Source organism: Bos grunniens, chromosome 6 (genome assembly GCF_055505025.1).
Source record: "Bos grunniens cultivar Pamir isolate PY7600 chromosome 6, Bosgru_T2T1.0, whole genome shotgun sequence".
Lineage (NCBI taxonomy): Eukaryota > Metazoa > Chordata > Mammalia > Artiodactyla > Bovidae > Bos > Bos grunniens.
Window position 1 is genome coordinate 83,779,112 of NC_141170.1, and position 22,064 is coordinate 83,801,175.

The following is a 22,064-nucleotide window of genomic DNA, read 5'->3' on the forward strand; positions in this document are numbered from 1 at the left end:
TAAATGTGAAAATATTATTTCCTCAGAGCAGAAACTTAATATTTTTTTCAAATTTTCTAAAACTTGAATGCACATGTCCAAGCAAAGAGGTGTATACAAATGTTCACAGTAACTTTGTAGGTAATAGCCAAAAACTAGGTTTCACCCACATGTTTGGCAATAGATGAACAGTTAAGCAGATATATCCACACAGCAGAGGACTGCCAATCAATAAAAAGGATATTGGCACGTACTATATGCCAATCTGTAGAAGATTTCAACCTGCAGCCTAATGAAACTTGGACAGCCCTACAGGTAAGTGTGAAGTGTGCATTGCCCAGCGGAATGTGTCATGTTGAGCCAAAATTGCTGTGCCCTCACAGCCCAGCCTCAGTACACCAGGAAGAGTGGAAGCCAGTTGCTGACAAATGAAGGCTGAATGGCTGACGGTTTCTCCTCTTATGTGTAAATGTGTTATTTTCAAAAGTATTTGGAGAATTTTGATAATTTCTTTAGTCCATGCCTAAAATAACATCACAATCTGAAATGTTTATTACTTCAAATACTCTTAGATTAAACAGAATTTTTGTTTTCCAATTATACTTTTCAACAGATACCAGTGATTTCAATGTACTGCCTTTTCTGTAATAGCAAGAACAGTAGGGAGTGAGCCATTTGACAATATTTGTCATTGCCACGCACAATTTAATTTTTGATTTTGTAATTAGATAATTTAGAACATTTAGCATTAATAATGCTTTAGTGTTTGGGTTTTAATTACCAATTTTATCCTGTATTTTTACACATATTTGTAGAAATGCACAATTAAATGACAAATTGCCACCAATTACCAAAAGGCATTGTAGCCACTTCTAAGTTTCTGTGGATTTGTTTGTGTATCTTTTTAAAAGCCATCCAATATTATGCAGGACATCTTGCAATGTATTTGTAATTGTCATGATCAAATTTTTCCATATATTAAAAAAAAAACACTGGGATTTTCTTGATTTTCCCTATGTACACAGCAGACTTTAATGGATATTATTTTGCAGATTGAATTCCAGAGCTCTTCTCTCTCACCAGACCTTCCTGCCTAGCAAACTCCCAAAGTATACTCAGACCCTAATTAGTGATGACAATTTCATACCCATTCATTCATCAATTATTTAATAAATACCCACTCTGTGACAGGGAGGATAAGTCATATATTAAAGTAATATAAAAATAAATATCAAATAAATTAGTACAGACAGATAATGCATTTGAAATAAATTATTCAGAGTCATGCTGAGATTTACTCTCACCAAAATCATGAGTAGCTCCATAAGAATGGAAAATGTATATTTAATAACCAATTCTGCCAACAAAGGTCTGTCTAGTCAAAGCTATGGTTTTTCCAGTAGTCATGTATGGATGTGAGAGTTGGACTATAAAGAAAGCTGAGCATTGAAGAATTGATACTTTTGAAGTGTGGTGTTGGAGAAGACTCCTTGAGAGTCCTTTGGACTGCAAGAAGATCAATCCAGTCAATCCTGAAGGAAACCAGTCCTGAATATTCATTGGAAGGACTGATGCTAAAGCTGAAATTCCAATACTTTGGCCACCTGATGGGAAGAACTGACTCATTGGAAAAGACCCTGATGCTGGGAAAGATTGAAGGCAGGGGGAGAAGGGGACGACAGAGGATGAGATGGTTGGATGGCATCACTGACTCAATGGACATGAGTTTGAGCAAGCTCTAGGAGTTGGTGATGGCATGCTATAGCCCATGGGGTCACAAAGAGTCAGACATGACTGAGAGACTGAACTGAACTGAATAACCAACCTCCCTCTATTTTCTACACCTCTGACAAACTTCCATTACTTGTTTTTGGCTCACTCCAGGAATAAAGAAATTTCATATTCAAAGCCAAGTGAGCCTAAATTGTTCTTTCTTACTATCTTACCAAACTGCTCATTTTGGAAGAATGGGCTAGTATCATTAGGGCACTGTGCTCAGTCTCTCAGTTGTATCCAACTCTTTGTGACCCCATGCCAACTCTTTGTGACTCTTTGTGACTGTAGCCCACCAGGCTCCTCTGTTCATGGGAATACTGGAGTGGGTTGCCATTTCCTTCTCCATTTGTGCATCAAGAAATGCTAAAAATAAGCCAAACTGATTTTCACTTGACTAATTTAATTAATGCTCTTAAAGGGGATTTTTTTTAATGTTGTTCATCTGTTTCAAAATATAAACTCACTGAATTAAATGAACTTCTAATTGGTAGAAGTTCAGTTATATATAAACATTATTTATATATAGATATTTACATTACACATACATTTGGTCATATGTAAATCCAGGTTTTCATTTATCTAATATATGTCTAAATACTTCTACTCTTCTATCTATATATATAAATTATGTGTATTATATACATAAAATTTAAGATTTTTATCATGTACTTTTCATCCAAGTCTGAAGGAAATGGGTTGACAACTTGGCACTTTTTTTAATAACTGCTACAGTTTATTACTGTCAATTTTTTCACATTAGAAACTAGTTGAGTAATAATCTTTGCTTTCAAGGGCAATTTTTTAATGCAATAAAATACTCCTTTCTCAAAATTGTTTGCCTATCCTCTATATTTGCAAGCACGTGTGGAACACTTCAGAGCAGAAATGATAGCCCACACTTCCTAGATTGCACGTTTACTCTGGTTGATCTTCCCTGTTAGAGGCAGAGATGTTTGCTGCCCCAGTGGTTTCAAACCCAGTGCTTCATCAATGAGCCGAGAAGTGTTATAAGGCAGATTCTCACTGATTTGTGAGATCAGTGAGAATCTTCAGTCAGCTATATTGGGTTTGTGCTTGGGAAAAAAACAATAAAACAACGTAGTGTTCCTTTCTCTGGGCTGACATGTTAATTAAACAACCCCAAACTCTGGAAAAGTCCAAATTTAGGATTTTTAAATTATTTTTATTCATGGGTTTCTTCATGAAATATCAAAACCCAGATTTTGGTCAAAACATTTCCCAGAAAACAAGTGTCAGATGTAGTAATATTTAGAATATTTTTAAATGTTATTTGCATATTTTAAAAATATCAATCTATAGCAGATTTTGGGTTGTAACATGATTTCCTATTCAGTTCAGTTCAGTTCTGTCCCTCAGTTGTGTCCGACTCTTTGTGACCACATGAATTGCAGCACACCAGGCCTCCCTGTCCATTACCAACTCCCAGAGTTCACTCAAACTTAACAAACTCATGTCCATTGAGTTGGTGATGCCATCCAGCCATCTCATCCTCTGTCATCCCCTTCTCCTCCTGCCCCCAATCCCTCCCAGCATCAGAGTCTTTTCCAATGAGTCAACTCTTCCCATGAGGTGGCCAAAGTACTGGAGTTTCAGCTTTAGCATCATTCCTTCCAAAGAACACCCAGGACTGATTTCCTATTATATTCAAATAAATACTTATAGCAAGCCCAATGAAGATTACAATTAAAATGCTATAAGACCACAGTCTAGGAGTCAGTGTTTTTTCCAGTGTATTTAAATCTACATCCAAAAGTTTGGATTAAAAGACTTGAATTCCTTATCTTTTAAAATCAAACAACTACTGTATCAAGTCCACTCAAGTTAAGCATGAAAATACTTAAGCATGAAAATACATGACACAACCTGAGGGTTAGGCATTCTTATAAAAACTACTCCACTTTGCTTACTTAGCCAGCAGAGAAGAAACTGACTGGCTAGATTCCTCTTACCAGGAAAAAGACAATTACAGAGAGTTTCTAAAATTACAAATAGTGTTAAAATTGTTTTGGTAACTTACTGCCCTTCATTGATCTTTGCTGTCACCATCACCAAAGCATTTAATTGTGCATAATCTGTATAAAGAGGACCACATATCTATTTCTTCATCTATATGAAAGTTGTGAATTAAGGATGATAATTTGCCAGAACACATATGTAGAAAAATACCTTTGTACTACCTAACCATTTCCAAAACTCATCTGAGATAGCTAGATGAATAATATGATAGGAAAAATATTAAACTTTGACAAACATACTTGATATTTAAACATCCAATATATGTCAAGAACATGTGCTTTTCTCATCCTAATTTTTTAGATACACTCATATGCACTAATTTTCATTATTTGTCACAGTCACCTTGTGCTTAACAAAGAATATTCTACAGAGATGCCTCCCACAGTCTCAAGCCCTTTTTTAACCCCCTTCTGCACCTGATTCCATATCCCACCATTGTATTAATAGATTTGCTGTTTAACGAATGTGTTTAGGTCTCTTTAATCCTGCTGAGGAGGCAGTTAAATAGTGTGGAAATTATTCTGTAGATGAAATTTAAAAGACTCTCCAGGGATTACATGTCTTTTTAATGTTACTTTCATTGTCCTTTCTGAAGCTTGTCGTTAAGGTTTTTAATCATGATTCTATTTCATAAACACTAATTCTATTTCCTTTAAATGGTCAGCAAACTGATAGGTTATTCATGGGTTTTAACTTTTCACAGAGCTCCGTATTAACAGCAAACTGAACTCTATCCCATGCAATGAACAAAGACCATTACTGAATCTCTCTATATAATTTTTTTGGTTTCTTTCATCCCATGTGGCATATTTGACAAAGAAACAACAGCATCATCATAATCAACAACCACTACCAAAATATCCTAAGGGCATTCTTGGGTATCACAAAGGAACCTGTTTTTATACTTAAGAAATATATTTTAAATATTACTGGAGCAGTATTGGTATCTGAAAACTGATTGTGTAGTGTATTCTGAAAAATGGGCCGACAAAGATGCCTGTAAAGAATCTTAGAATTCCGTGAGGTTGGTACCACTTGCCCATCAATAAAGTTCTTGGCACCGCAACCAGTGGAAGATCACTGAGATCAGTAAGTACACAGAACATTCTGGGAACTGAATAGGACTAAGTGTCTTAAGTTTATTAATTAAATTTTACTAATTTAGAAAGTTTTCTAGTAAAACTCGTTTTACTTAATTTGATGGAACAAAAATAATTTGAATATTCAAGTTTGTGATCACCAATATGAAAACTAGTTCTGATTTTTTTTTGTTTAATTAGAGAATTAATATGTGACATCTACATTTGGCTAAGGCTGTTATCTTTGTTAGACACAGGTTTTAGGCCTGTGATGAAAACATCGAATTTTCTTAAAATAATCTCATTCTGGGCTGTAACAAATCGCTACTTACTTGCCGTAGCTACATACTTAATACACTGATGCAGTTGCTCCAACAACTGTATTCTTCACGCCAGTGGAAAATGATCTTGGCAAGTGACCTTGTGAGGAGACTATTTTGAAGAAGGCAAAATAGCTACTAGCTCAGGAAGAATGACTTCTCTTACCAGTAAGTAATTATACAGAATTTGAATTGCAGTTCTCTTCTTGAAGTACACATCACACAAGCTACGCACTGCCCTTATATCACTACAGTTTAAAAATTGTAACATCTTTTTTTCCCCCAGAACTGTAAAATCAAACACATCAGCTACAGAGAGAAAGCTCCTAAATATTTTCTTTCCCTCTTGCCTCTTTCTGGCAACTATGTGACAGAAAATGTATGGAGACAAAAGAAAGAAGAAAGATCAAAAGAGAAGTAAGAATGAGGAAAAGGAAGATGAGTAGAAGGAGGATGGTGCCCTTGAGAGGGGGAGAGTGATGAGAGGGAGCAGAAGTAATAACTAAAGAGCCAAACTGGTTAGTATTGAGAGATAGATTATGGTCAGACACAGAGTGATGTAGCACTGGGGACTGAAAACCGTCTTAGTTGCAAGATAATAGTACATTTTCATCAACTTACCTCTGAGCCCAGATGGCATTGTTACCCAGCAAGAGCTTAGTGCCCTCACATGTAGACACAAATACTCTGGCACTAATATTTGAAAAAAGAAAAGAACTTTATTTTGAGGTCCACCAGCAAGGAGATTGGAGAAGGAAATGGCAACCCATTCCAGTGTTCTTGCCTGGAGAATCCCAGGGACAGAGGAGCCTGGTGGGCTGTCGTCTCTGGGGTCGCACAGAGTCGGACACGACTGAAGTGACTTAGCAGCAGTAGCAGCAGCAGCAAGGAGATAGGGCTCAAAGCTGCCTTTCTGCTCCAGACTTCAGGATAATAGTTAGGGGTTAGGGGAATCTCAAACTTGGAAGCTGATTGGCTAGTCTCAAATCAATACATAGAAGCCACTCATGGTGCTGTGCCGGGAGTCAGCATGGGAGGCCCCACCCATGACAAGGCCATGTGGAAGAGTTCTGGTGGGCAAGGCGAGCCAGAACTCGAGGGGGGCCCCTCTGGGCCTGCCTGAACATTTACCCCAAAACCAGAATCTGTCTGCTTTACTATTTCACGACTTTCACCAACTCTTCTGACATTAACGGGGGGCTATCCCCGACCACCTTTCTCTGTAAGAAAATCAACTTAAAACTCTAGTTAATAAGTCTCCTGGACATAATAGGAGTGTTTCAATTCAAACCCCTCTGATGACTTTCTAGCTTGCCTGACAAGTTTGTTCAGATTCACAGCCTCCCAACCACAAGAGGCATGAGAAGCTTAAGATACTCTAACAATGCAGAGCTTCTCAGAGAGTTAAAATTGTTAAATAGAACTAGCAGAGGATTTCTTTGTTGAGCTAATGCTTGCTGCCAAGTTTTCATATCCCTTACCTACTGTGTCCCTGGGAGTGTATTGATATAGTTGGTGTATAGAAATGTAAGTAGTAGCTTTAATGTTTGTAGCCTTGGACCCTTGAGTTAATTCTTTTCTTGTTATAGCCCACCACTTTTGCCCTATAGGTATGCAACTTTATCTAATGCTTTTGGAGGGTGACAGCCGACTTCAGAATAATCACCTTTAGAGAAAAATAAGTTTTCTGAGGAAAAGGGTCATAAAATGTTAACAGGCTTCCTGGCCAGAAGATGATGTAAATCACCTAAAACTTTTGCATATGATAAGTTTGCAGGAAGAAAGCCTGGCTTCGATAAGGATCAAGGACTGCTGATCTTGCATGACTCTACCCCTTCCCCCGTTATCCTCTATGCACAACTTAAGGTATAAAAACTACTTTGGAAAATAAAGTGCGGGCCTTGCTCACCAAAGCTTGGTCTCCCCATGTCGTTCTTTCTCTTTCCTTTTCCTTTTCGGGCTGATTCCATGGAGTGCAGGGGCTCTCTGCGTTCACTTTCCTGCCTGGGCTTCTAAGACCCACTCGAGAAGGTGCCTAAGGCGGGGTACCTTCCGCAATTTGAGAGGGCGCCTGCGGCCTATGTGAACAGAGCAAGTCCCGTGCTGGGGCTTTATTAGCTTTCTGCATAAACCAAGGAATATCAGCCTCTTTTCTCTCCTCTATTTTCTCAACTGCAAAATTCTTTCCCTGTCTCTTTATTTCTGTCCTTTTCGCCAATGCTGTCCTCCCGAGGGAATCCCTTGTCCCAACCGGGGCTGGACCCCGGTACTGCTGGAAACCACATTTTCCTTATTGAAGGAATTCTTAATCCCTAAAGGGTGTGCTGCCACCCATGGGGTTGCAAAGACTGGGAAACGACTGACCGACTGAACTGAACTGACCTGAAAGGGATCTGTTGGCAATGCTTCTATTCTTTGAGTTTGTAGAGTGAAGAAGACCCTTGGTTCTGGGGTTATCCTGGAGATATGAGTTCCTATCCAGTATACGCCCAGAGCTGTCTATGTAAAATAACTCAAGGTTTGATTAATCAACTATATAAGGAGGCAACACCAGTTTAAGCTGGTCAGTATATCATGCACTGTTTTCAAAGGGAAAACCCAACAGAGAAAGCCTGCAACCTATTTGTATCTACTTGCGCCAGCTGCCATTTAGGAAACCAATAACTTTGTCTTGAAAAATTTTGACGCTGTCCTTTGAACTTTGTGGAGTGCTATTTTCTGAGTCATGTATGGATGTCAGAGTTGGAATGTAAAGAAAGCTGAGCGCCAAAGAATTGATGCTTTTGAACTGTGGTGTTGGAGAAGACTCTTGAGAGTCCCTTGGACAGCAAGGAGATCCAACCAGTCCATATAAAGGAAATCAGTCCTGAATATTCATTGGAAGGACTGATGCTGAAGCTGAAACTCCAATACTTTGGCCACCTGATGCGAAGAACTGACTCATTGGAAAAGACCCTGATGCTGGGAAAGATTGAAGGCGGGAGGAGAAGGGGAGGACAGAGGATGAGATGGTTGGATGGCATCACTGACTCAATGGACCTGCGTTTGAGTAGACTCCAGGATTTGGTGATGGACAGGGAGGCCTGGTGTGTTGCAGTCCATGGTGTCGCAAAGAGTCGGGACACAACTGAGCAACTAAACTGAACTGAACTGATTTTGAGTAATGTAATACCAGCTTCACAAAATAGGAAGTAAAGGGAAAAGGAATTATTTTCTCATTCCAAAAGTTCTGTATGATAGTGTCCTCATATTCTTCCTTTTTGTTCTTAAAACTTGGCAATGGGTCTAACAAGAGAAAAAGTTAGCATTCCTACAAATGTTCTTTTAGTGGAATTCTAAGATTATTTCCTAGTATAAAACGATTGTCAGTGTGTTTATTCAGCATATTATTTGAAGTCCCATGAGGCGGGTCTGCACTTTTAAACAAAAGGTAAATTGGTCACGTTTTCTACAAAAGAAGCTTATGTTCTGGTAATACCAAGAACTGCCAAGTTTCTACAATGGCATTGCTGCTGATAAGTGTAGGAAGTTAGCAAAAAAAAGTGTAGGAAGTTAAACTGTTTATATGTTTTCTGAGCTCTAAAAGCAAAGAAAATGCTACAGATTTTTTTTTTTTTTTAATTAGTGTAGTGGCTTTAAAATGAATCTGCATTTAATTCAGATTGCTCTTACTATAAAGTATGTTCTGTATAAATATTAATCATAAAATACTTTATCATAATATGCATTTTTCTCTCTCCCCAAATCTCTGTTTTCTTAAAAGGTAAAAGGAAATAAATTTCCATCTAAAGTAAAATTTCATTGATTTCTGCCTGCATCTTTTTTAGAAAAAGAGAATTTGATTAACAAATATATAACTAAATAATCACAGAGGTGGAGTATTGGAGAGGAAGTTCTTTGTAAAATCTCAGAAGAAATATCAAAGGCACATAATTCTGATTTTCCCTTCTGAAATATTTCATAACATCATCCAGATTAAATTGAGAATTTTTTTCAGAATAAATGGAAAGACATTCTGAAAAGTATTTTATTTTCCAACTCTTTCCTATTTTATTTTTTGCCCCATATTTTGTAAAGTCCAAGAATACTCTAAAACACTTTCTAGGAAATACTGAATTTTCAGTGAAATTTAGTTTCACTGTATATAGACCTGAAAGAAAAGTAGTAATTACCCTGAAAGTTAAAGTGTCACTCAGTCGTGTCTGACTTTTTGCAACCCCGTGGACTGTAGCCCACTAGACTGCTCTGTCCATGGAATTTCCCAGGCCAGAATACTGGAGTGGGTAGCCGTTCCCTTTCTCCAGGGGCCCTTCCTGACCAAGGGATGGAAAGTGTGTTTCCCACATTGCAAGCAGATTCTTTTCTGTCTGAGACAGCAGGGAAGCCCATATAGACCTGAGGAAGGCCTAATTATATTTTCTTTTTGAAAATGTTACTATTAATATCCTGTTCAACAGGATTCTATAGTTATCTAAACCAATTAAACTGCCATCTGAGTATTATATTTAAAATAAATTATTTAACATCATTACTTACAAATTGAAATTAGTTTAAGCATAGATTTTACTTACGTGAAATATTTATCTTGTGCAAAGAAACACCTTACTTATTTAGGTGAAATGTTTGTCTTGTGCAAATAAATGTATGGAATGAATTACAAAAAAAAAAAAAGTCTGTACATAGCCACCTTTATAATCAAGTAAAAAAAAATACAACTAAATAAAACAATTTGACTTGTAATAGGAGATGAAGCAACCCTTGGGTTTAATTAGCCATTATACAGAAAAAGTCCTAGTCAAAAATAATTTCTTCTTAAGTATCAGAAGCCCTTTGAATATACAGAGCTCACATTATTGAAAATCTGTATGTTTCAATTGATGAAGATTAAGCAAGATGAATGCTTGATTATCTCAGATGAAATCATGTATGCCGACAGAACATCTGTTACAATCTCCCCTCTTGTTATTTTATTGCAAATTTACAATCTATTGCAACTAAAATAGCATGATTAAAACTATAGACATTTTGAATAAAGGGTAATTTATAGACCTCTCTAAATAATCAAACCTATTTTGCAAGTGGATGAGATTTTAAAACAGAAAAAGATTTCTGAAACCCTATATGTGTTGCTTTTCATTCAAAGAAACACTCATATTTGGTTTCTTCATTCAGTCATAACTACTATTAAAAAATTCCAGAATCAAAAATGTTTAATGTTCACTTATTTTTTATATTTATAAAAGCTATTTTACAGACAGTTAATATTGTTTTTTCTTGTTTATAATATCCACAAGGACTAACCCAGTGGCCATATATAGTAAATATTTATTATTTGTTTACTGAACATTTAACTCGAAAATAAATATGAATAAAATGTCCATACGCACAAGTTTTAGGTGTGTACAAATGTTTCACACTGCCTAAGAAAGTAGTCAAAATTATTTCATACAGAATGATGCCATATTACATGATTTATAAATGCAAGAATGTGAAATAGTCAGTGTTAAATTTAAAGTTTATGAAAACAATCTCCCTCATATAACTGATGTTCCCCATAATCTGCCTATATAACAATTAAATCTATGAAACTATGTTAACTCTGAATAAAAAGTTATAAAAATCATTTGTAAACTACAGCTTGGTGGTGATTTAGTCGCTAAGTCATGTCTGACTCTTGCCACCCCATGGATTGTAACCTGCCAGGCTCCTCTGTCCATGGGATTCTCCCGGCAAGAATACCGGAATGGGTTGCCATTTCCTTCTCCAGGGGATCGTCCCAACCCAGGAATTGAACCTGTGTCTTCTGTGGCTCTTGCCTTGCAGGCAAATTCTTTACCACTGAGCCACTAGGGAAGCCTTGACTATTTGATATTGCTAACTAAAATTTCTAATTTTATTATTTATTTACCTTAAATCAAATTTTCTAATCCAAATGAAGCACAGATTTAGGTCCCAAGATGGTCAGAGGTTTCTTTGATAACAAGGCCTGAAATCAGTTATCTATCAGTCAATCCCAGAGGTTACACCTATTTCATGGGAGAGGCTGTCTACTAGGGGGGCCGGTTTTATAGGGAGAAATTACTAAGTTCAAACTCCGTCATGAGCATTGGACTCTTTTGTGCTTCATTTTCTTTATCTGCAAATAGACATAAAAACAGTTCCCATTATTATTAAGATTTTCATCGAGATTAATTATGACAATGTTTGTATGGCTGTGTGTCTGTGTACTCAGTCCTGTCTGATTCTTTGCACCCCCCTGGACTGTAGTCTGCCAGGCTCCTTTGTCCACGGAATTTTCCAGGTAAAAGTACTGGAGTGGCTTGCCATTTCTTACTCCAAGTGATCTTCCTGGCCCCAGGATCAAACCCACATCTCTTGTGTCTCCTGTATTGGCAGGCATACTTTTTACCACTGTGCCACCTTGGAAGCCATGGTTAGCACCTAGGAATAATCACTAAAGGGTGGGCTAGCACTGTGATGCTGGAAAGAAGATCATGAGGAGTAAAGGGGAATGCCCAGAGAAGGGGAGGAGATAAATGGCAAGCTCTCAACCACTGCTTATTGTTGTATTCAACTTTTAACAAGGAAAATGAAAAGCAGTAAACAGAATGAGAGTAAGCTTATGAAAATGGATAGGACAAAAGATGCCCTTTTGCCAGAATAAACTTGTATACTCATCTTGTGACAAACTAAAAATCTGAAAGGAAAAATAAGTACAAAGCAAGCCTTGCACACTGGATTGAATAATTCTGAAATGAAATGTAACTTTAGCCTGAGGTAATACATCAGTGTTTGGGGAAAACAGAAAATGAGGGCGTGTGAAGAAAAAAATGTAACAGAAAATTATTTGCTGAATTTCAAATTCTGTATTAATTTGTCACCTTTCTTTATGTCACAGTGACACAAACCTTGCAAGGGTGTACAAAAATGTTTAAATAAAAAGGATATGAAAAAATGCCAAAATGAAAAAGAATTTCTCACATGAGTAAATTTTTAAAAATTGAGATATAATCACCATATAATGTTAGTTTCAAGTGTGTAAATAGTTAAATACAGTTTTAGGCTGGATAATTGGCTTTTTAAAATCAGTTTTACTGTAGTAGTATTCCAACCTTCTTAGATTATATTAACCATAGTGTCAAAATGACAGATCACATATAAAATGTAAAAATTAAAGCTATTGAACTTCATGAACTGTTCTAATGCATCAAAATTGCATGAAGCTTAAGAAAATCATTTTATATTGCTCAGAATTGTTTAGTTCAGTAGTGGTAAATGCTTCACTAAAATTTTTTGACTTATCTAAAGTAAGAATTTTTAAATGTTGGATTAAAAATATTTTCCCCTGTTCTAGAACATTAGAAAAAATCCTAAAGTAAAGGCAGAGCAGAGCAATTAAATAAAAGGTTTTATGAAGGAACTGGAATGCATAGTGGTTATAAGAAAGATTGCTTGGCTCAAAACCTGGCTCTGCCATTTGCTGTGTGACCTTAGGTTAGTTAATAACCTCTCTGGGGCTCAGTTTCATCTTCTGTAAAGCATAGTAATACTATTTACCTCACAGGATTGGTGTAGGAATTAATAGACCTATAGCACTGAGAACACTAATTAGCACATAAGTGATATTCTTGAAATATTCACTATGGTATCTGTAATTTCACTTAAAGGCAAAATAATTGAAATAATCTCAAAGTTTAAAAATGATAAAAACTTCTTTGGCATCAGTACAGTGTTGCCCAGAGATGTACACTTCAATTCATTATCTAACATTTATTTATAATCTCAAAGAGATTTCACTTTAAACAAAGATTATGAGATTCGAAGAATTGATGCTTTTGAACTGTGGTGTTGGAGAAGACTCTTGAGAGTCCCTTGGACTGCAAGGAGCTCTAACCAGTCCATTCTGAAGGAGATCAGCCCTGGGATTTCTTTGGAAGGAATGATGCTAAAGCTGAAACTCCAGTACTTTGGCCACCTCATGCTAAGGGTTGACTCATTGGAAAAGACTCTGATGCTGGGAGGGATTGAGGGCAGGAGGAGAAGGGGACGCCAGAGGATGAGATGGCTGGATGGCATCACTGACTCGATGGACTTGAGTCTGAGTGAACTCCGGCAGTTTGTGATGGACAGGGAGGCCTGGCGTGCTGCGATTCATGGGGTTGCAAAGAGTCGGACACGACTGAGCGACTGAACTGAACTGAACTGAACTGAATGAGATTCTCAGAAAATCTCACTTGAAATATTTTATGGTTATTATAACTTATAATATTTTATAATAATCTCACTTGAAATACTTCTCACAGGAAGTAGTTCATTAAGAATCTCTTGAGTAAGTTAATATAGAACATAAACATTCAAATAGTGCTAAAATGATTTCTTCCTATGTCTGTTGCCCTCCTGAATCTTTTCAAATATCTAGTCTATGGTACAGGTAAATAACAGACTTTATCCACATGGATTCCTGCATGCTTGATTTAGTGATGATTTACTCAAACAGAAGTTCAGAAAATATCTATTTTTTATTATACATCAAGAGGCTTTTTAGTTCCTCTTCACTTTCTGCCATAAGGGTGGTGTCATCTGCATATCTGAGGTTATTGATATTTCTCCTGGCAATCTTGACTTCAGCTTGTGCTTCTTCCAGCCCAGCATTTCTCATGATGTACTCTGCATATAAGTTAAACAAGCAGGGTGACAATATAAAGCCTTGATGTACTTCTTTTCCTATTTGGAATCAGTCTGTTGTTCCATGTCCAGTTCTAACTGTTGCTTCTTGACCTGCATACAGGTTTCTCAAGAGGCAGGTCAGGTGGTCTGGTGTTCCCATCTCTTTCAGAATTTTCCCCAGTTTATTGTGATCCACATAGTCAAAGGTTTTGGCATAGTCAATAGAGCAGAAATAGATGTTTTTCTGGAACTCTCTTGCTTTTTTGATGATCCAGTGGATGTTGGCAATTTGATCTCTGGTTCCTCTGCCTTTTCTAAAACCAGCTTGAACATCTGGAAGTTCACGGTTCACATATTGCTGAAGCCTGACTTGGAGAACGGTTAAACAAAGGGATTCGGACAACTTCTGGGTTGGTGAATGCATTTGAGTGCCAGAAGGATGATGTACCCCAAACGTCATGGAAACAGAAGCCCCTACAACTTGGGATGCTTCCAGATTTCATCCTATGTACCTCTTCATCTGGCTATTCATTTGTGTCCTTTATAATAAACTGAGCATATTAAGTAGAATTTTCTCTGAACTCTGTGAACCATTATAGCAAATTATTAAAACTGAGAAGATAGTTGTAGAAACCCCAACTTGTAGCCAAGCCAGACAAGAGAATGGGTGACTTACTACTTGTGATTGGCATTTAAAGGTGGCGAGACTGATCCCTTAACCTTCAGGTCCACATTAATTCTGGGTAGATAATTGGCATAATTAGTGTAGGAACCTAGCTGAGAAATGCAGAATTGTTTGGTCTGGAAAATCCACACTTTTGATGTCAAAAGTTTTCCACATATTAACAGATAAAAAGCAGATCATAGTTGTAGATCACTTAAAAGAGCAAAGGAGCATTGATGAAAGAATAAGCCTGTTAAAACAATGGAACCCCATAGACAGTGAATGCAATTAGGTGGAGTAAGATGAGAACAGAACTAGATTGAGACTGACTCAGTTGTCTAGTTAAGTGACTCAGATTGGTGATTTGGCAAAGAGAGAAAAAAAGCAGTAAGGTGAAGATACAGTTGTTTTCTTTCTTTTTTTTTTTTGTCATACACATATACACATATAAGCTGAAATTCTGAAAAAAACCCAGAGAAAATAATTTTGTACTCTGGATTCCTCACCTGTTTTGAAATGCACATGTACCATTAACCACTAGGAAAGCAATCATTCTATTTTTTGGCAGGGAAACCTGGCTACTTAAAATGAGAGCATAGATAGAGGAAGATATAATAGAAAATTATTTTCTGAAATTCAGAATTCCACTTATCTTTATGCTTATTGCTGTGACTTGCTAGATATAGCAATATGGCTCTCAGGACAGGAATGCAAGGTCAAATTCATTTCCCTTCCTCCTAGAACTGTTTCGCTTAAACTAAACCTAACTTCTGAACTCAGGATCCTATACAAGGTGCACAACCCCCTGGGAAATGTAATTCAGTCACTGCTTCAATCCCCATGCCCCATCTTCTGCTCTGTTATGCCTTCTCTTTTGGTGAGCAGCTGCCTAAGCAGAGTCCTTAATAAATCATTGGGAATAAAAATGTCTTCAGTTAATATTGTCTAGTTATTTGATTTGTCGTGAGTTAAGAGACAACAAAAAGAAGATACACAATGAGAGGGTGTCAAGATTTTTTCAATTATTCTAAAAAATCCATTTATATAATAAGCTATCATAGTTCTTAAGTAATACAGTGGACTGCACAGTTAATTCTCTGAAAAAGAAAAATAATGCTTGAGCATATATTTGATTTCATATTGAGAAGAACATAATTATTCCATACCAAAAAAAATCACTAAAAGGAGTTTTCTTGTTGAGTTTTAAGTTTTTAAATTAACTTTACAAATTAAAAATCCTCAAAATATTGAAAAACTGAAGGAGGATAAGATGATAACTGTCCCATTATATACCACAGTCTTTGATCTTCCAGAAACCCTGATGCTCTCAAATGTAAGCTTTTTACTTGTCTGCAGGTTTCTTTTCTCTGGGAGGAAACAAATTAGTAATTATCAACATATGCACAAGTTAGACCCAGTTACAGTTAATAGTAGAAATTGAAAGAGAGAAGTATTTCATGGAGGGTGGTCTGGGGATTTTCCTGCCTCTGAATATTTTATTGACCAGGGGCTTAATCACATAATGAGAAGCCCATTCTATTTTAAGGCACATATATTGTTCCCAATACTGAGATAAAATATATTTTATTTTCACATTAGTTTAGTTCTTTCATGTAAAATCATATAGAAAATAATTTCTACATTCTTGCTATGACTTGTCCATGCCTCTTTTAGAATGTCATACCCAGAAGGGAATGCTGTGCTCCAGGCACACAAATACCATGTGGAAGGATGTTCAGAAGCTTTGCCTTACAGGACTTATCAGAGGCGGCAGGTTTATGACATTGAGATTGCCAATGCCCACCCCTCAATACTTCCAGTTTCCTTGGAAGAGTCACTCAAGGTTCACTCGACAGGACTGTAGGCATCTTTCTCCACTGATGTAGCAGCTGAGACCTAAAATGAGTCTCAAGTCATTTCACATTAAGATATTCTATAAATGAAAATGGAGCACTGAACTTAATTATGCAAAACTTAGCAACTATAATAAAACTCTATTAATGTTGTGGTTATACACACAATTAATATAAAATGTATTGTTATGGACTGAATTGTGTCTCCCTCAAAATTCATATATTGAAATCGTGATCCTCAGTATCTCAAAATGTAATTGTATTTGGAGACAAGGTCTTTAAGAAGTAATAGAGTTAAAATGAGGTTTTTAGGGTGGGTCTTAACCACTGGTTTCCCTAGTGGCTCAGAAGATAAAGAATTTGCGTGCAGTACAGGAGACCTGGGTTTGATCCTTGGGTCGGAAAGACTCCCTGGAAAAGGTAATGGCTACCCACTCCAGTCTTCTTGCCTGGAAAACTCCATGGACAAAGGAGCCTAGTGGGCTACAGTCCATGGCATCACAAAGAGTCAATATGACTGAGTGACTAACACTTTCATTTTCTTTAATCCACTGACTGGTGTCCTTATAATAAGAAAAGCACCTGTACTGAGGAAATACCATGTGAGGACACAGCTGAAGATGATCATGTGCAAGTCTTCAGGAGAGGCCTTAACCTGTGAATACAAACCCGTGAGCATCTTGACCTTAGACTACAAAATCCAGATGAAATAAATTTTCAGTTGCTTAAGTCTCTCAATCTAGAGTTCTGTTATGGCAGCCCTAGGAAACTAATACATGTTGTATATAGTTATTTATATATAATTATTATGCAATCATATACATGTATGTTTTTACTATATATAATAATACAGTAATGTATAATAAATTAATATATAACATTAATATTTATCTTATATATTGTTATATATAATTTTAAGAGTTTGATAACACTAAATCTACATGTATATCACCTATATCTTATCTATAAATGATCCAGTGGGGTGAATTCCTTTGGAAGAAATAATATTAAGGTCAATATACGTATTCATGTCTGTAATAAATTTTTGTAAGTTTTCATCTATGCTGGAAAACACTAGCTGTGAACTGAAAAAAAACATAGAATGCAGAGATCATTCTTAATAGATAGCTTGTGGGGGAGTAAAATTCTACTTTGCTACCAAGGAATTTGCCTTCTCTAGTCAACAGCATTTTAAAAAGTGCTGACAACACACTTATACAATTGCCTTCAACCTAACAAACTTAATGAGAAATTTCTGTCTGCGTTTTGATCTTCCCACAGTATGGTGGCTGCATCTTTCAGAAGAATGTGCCAATCATTTGGTCACATATGCCGATAGCAGCATGCTGTCAACCTTCACGTTATTGGACCCATCTATTGTATTTGACATCATTGATGATGAGTTCTCACATTCTTATACAGCATATGTTTTTTCTTAAATAAAGGTTTTTCTTTGCTCATGAAGCATATATGGTTCAGTTCAGTTCAGTCACTCAGTCATGTCCAACTCTTTGCAACCCCATGAATCGCAGCATGCCAGGCCTCCCTGTCCATCACCAACTCCTGGAGTTCACCCAAACTCATGTCCATCGAGTCTGTGACGCCATCCAGTCATCTCATCCTCTGTCATCCCCGTCTCCTCCTGCCCCCAATCCCTCTTAGCATCAGGGCCTTTTCCAGTGGGTCAACTCTTCACATGAGGTGGCCAAAGTACTGCAGTTTCACCTTCAACATCAGTCCTTCCAAATGAACACCCAGGACTGATCTCCTTTAGGATGGACTGGTTGGATCTCCTTGCAGTCCAAGGGATTCACAAGTCTTCTCCAACACCACAGTTCAAAAACATCAATTCTTCAGTGCTCAGCTCTCTCCACAGTCCAACTCTCACATCCATACATGACCACAGGAAAAACCATAGCCTTGACTAGACTGACCTTTGTTGGCAAGGTAATGTCTCTGCTTTTGAATATGCTATCTAGGTTGGTCATAACTTTCCTTCCAAGGAGTAAGCGTCTTTTAATTTCGTGGCTGCAGTCACCATCTGCAGTGATTTTGGAGCCCAGAAAAATAAAGTCTGACACGGTTTCCACTGTTTCCCCATCTATTTCCCATGAAGTGATGGGACCGGATGCCATGATCTTCGTTTTCTGAATGTTGAGCTTTAAGCCAACTTTTTCACTCTCCTCTTTCACTTTCATTAAGAGGCTTTTTAGTCCCTCTTCACTTTCTGCCATAAGGGTGGTGTCATCTACATATCTGAGGTTATTGATATTTCTCCTGGCAATCTTGATTCCAGCTTGTGCTTCTTCCAGCCCAGCATTTCTCATGATGTACTCTGCATATAAGTTAAATAAGCAGGGTGACAATGTACAGCCTTGACGTACTCCTTTTCCAATTTGGAACCAGTCTGTTGTTCCATGTCCAGTTCTAACTGTTGCTTCCTGACCTGCATATAGGTTTCTCAAGAGGCAGGTCAGGCCGTCTGGTATTCCCATCTCTTGAAGAATTTTCCACAGTTTATTGTGATCCACACAGTCAAAGGCTTTGTCGCCGGCTGTGATGAACCATGCAGAAGCGCGGCCGAGAGGACCTACCCTACGTCCGAGGTCAGCGGTGGCCGCGGAGATGAGCTATCCCATGCCCAAGGTCAGGGGCGGAAACCGAGAGGAGCACATATGGTACCTTATTGTTAATATTGCCAAGCTTTTTCTGATTCACTTTAAAGATACCATTAAGAACCATGAGATTTAATTCTTGAGTAAAAGTGAGTCCAGAATTGCTGAATCTAATTTAAATTTTCCTTCAAAGACCGTCATTTTGAAGTATAGTTTCAGTTGGCACAATTATATGGATGATATATGAGTTTATTTTTCATGTCTCAAAGAGCAATTTAAAAATTGACTAAGTACCTGTCATTTGCTAAGTAAAACTGTGAGGATCAGACCATCACCTGAATAATTCTCACTTTCATAGAAATTGTATTTATACTCCATAGTTACTGGGACATATTGATCCATATGGTTTAGTGATAGGAGGAAACTTCAGTGGATTCCACTATAGTATAGGTTCCAAATATTTTAGTACTCTACTTCTTTAAAATCTTACAAAAGTGGTATCTTAAAATAATATTACAATGCATCTTACATGCAATAACAATTTAACACTCAAAATTAGCTTACCAGCAAGACATTACTAGAATTTCCCCAATAGCTTAGTGGTAAAGAATCCATCTGCCAATTCAGGAGGTGTAAGAGATGCAGGTTCAATCCCTGGGTTGGGAAGATCCCCTGGAGTAGAAAATGACAACACATTCCAGTATTCTTATCAGAACAGTCCCACAGAGAGAGGAGCCTGGTAGGCAATAGTCCATAGGGTTGCAAAGAGTCGGACACAACTGAATGAGCACACAAGACGTTATTATTCCAATTTTATGTAAGAAGTTAGTGAGAGACTCTGCAATGTTAAACTACTCACTAACCTGAACTGGATGTCAGAGAGAAAACATGAACCATGTCTGACTCCAAAATCCACTGTCTTGTCTATTGCTACATTAATACATAACTCTCATTGAAATATTGCGAATCAGTTCTATTTGGTTTCTGCACTGGAAGATTATTTTAAGGTTGATGTTATTTAAGAAACCAGGTTTTTCAAAAACCCCTGTTTAAATTTATACAACTGTTGATCTCATGATTAAAATCAAGCATTAAAAATGGTTGTATAAGCCTGGTAACAATAGGAAAAAAATGCATATTTTGATATTAAAATTAATGATTGGAGAGAGTTCCCAAGATGGCAGAGGAGAAAGACCATGAGCTCACCTCTTCTCACAAAGGCATACCAAAATGAAAACTATTTATAGGATAATTATCTATGAAAAACACAAGAACCTACCAGAAAAGATCTTCTACAATTAAGGATATAAAGAGGGAACCACAAGGAGATGATGAAGAGAGGCTGAGTCATCTTATAGTCAGACCAATACCTCTGGGTGGGTGGCCCACAAATATAACAATTAACAGCTGCAGAGGTGCTCCTCAAGAAACCAGGGGTTTGAGTCCTACATCCAGGCTCCCCAGCCTGGGTTTTCTGCACCAGGGAGATAGGTCCCCACAACATTTGGCTTTGAAGGCCACCTGGCTTACTTTTGGGAGACATAGAGGACGGTGGGAAACAGAGATTCCACCCTTTAAGGGCACACACAAAAATCTTACATGCTCCAGGACCCAGGGCAGAAGCAGCAATTTGTTAGGACCCTGGGTCAGACCTAACTGCTTATCTTGGAGAGTCTCCCAGAGAGGCAGGAGGTGACTGGAAGTCACCCTTGTGATGGAGACACTGGCGGCAGCCATTTTGGGGAGCTTCTTCTACCCTGGTAGACACTAGTGTTGGCAAGCAGTGTTTTGGAATCCTCCCTACAGTTTATTAGTCTCAGGACCCAGGCACACCCCTGCCTACCAGCCTGCAGGCACCAGTATGGGGATACTTCAGGCTAAGCAAAGCAAATAACTGGGCAGGGACACAGCCTTCTCCCGCCCCACCAGCAGAGAGGCTTCTCAAAAACAAAAAACAAAAAACAAACCCTGAGCCTACAGCCTCCCCTGGACAAGATGTTGCCCAACAGAGGGCCCAGTCCAGCACCCAGCTCTGCCCACCAGTGGACAGGCACCACCTCCAGAGTCCCCTGGAGCCTGGCCCCACATACTAGTAAGCCTGCTCTAGACTCTGGGACCAGCCACACCAACCAGAGGGCATACACCAGCCCCAGGACAACCACAGCCCCATAGCCTGTGGTGACAGGAACCAGCCCACCGACCAGCAGACCAGAACCAGCCTTTGGTCTGGTGAGCACTGGCCCCACCCACCAAAGGTCAACACAAGCTTCAGGACACCCCAACTCCTACAGCCAGTGCGGCAGGAACTGGCCCTACCAACCAGTGGTCCAGTGCCAGCTTTGGGACTTCTGAAGCCTGCAGCAGACTCAAGGATGCAGCTCTGCCCACTGGTGGCCCAGCACTAGCCCCAGGACCTGCTTTCACCCTCCAGTAGGTGAGCACCAACCCCAGGACTCTGGCTCTGCCCACCAGTGAGCCAGCCCTAGCTCTGCGGCCCCTTGGGGTTTTGCAACTAGACACCTTGTGAGCTACAACCAGCAACTGGCAGCTTCCACATAAGGCAGGCTCTGGGACAGGGGCTAGCCATGCCTGCCAGACCACCCAGAGTAATCAGCCCACCACAACAGAAGGCCCCATGCAGCCAAAATAGGAGTTAGAATATACCCCTAGAGTATATTCTTGAGAACGAGATCATAAAATAGGAATCAGAACACGGTATTTGTTAAGTTCACCTTTGAGACAAAATGTTGTGGGGCTGAACATGTTAATAAACCAAAAAGTTTCTTCAATAGATATTTGCAAATGAAAAGTTCCCAACAGCATTAGGACTGACCCAATTATTTTGAATATATGCTGACATTATCTCTTCATCCCTCCTTGTGACAACTTTGAGTGATTGTCAGATAAACAACTTGAATTTGAATGCTTTCCTCTTGTGTTAAATGGTTATTCACCTAATAGAATTGATGGGCAGAAGACTGTGCAGTGATGACTGACAATAGCAATTTTACTATTCCGACACACTTTGTGCTATGATTTAATCAGCCATGACATTGTTTTTAACTTCTTTTCCT

The 22,064-nt window shown here is 38.2% G+C and overlaps 1 long non-coding RNA gene across 1 annotated transcript; it reads left to right on the top strand.

Moving 5' to 3' along the window:
• The first annotated feature begins 16,910 nt into the window (after positions 1-16,910).
• LOC147370960 (uncharacterized) lies at positions 16,911-17,839 on the top strand. The gene is made up of 2 exons (XR_015165658.1): positions 16,911-17,046; positions 17,657-17,839. It is a non-coding gene; the product is annotated as an uncharacterized LOC147370960 (long non-coding RNA).
• The last annotated feature ends 4,225 nt before the right edge of the window (positions 17,840-22,064 follow it).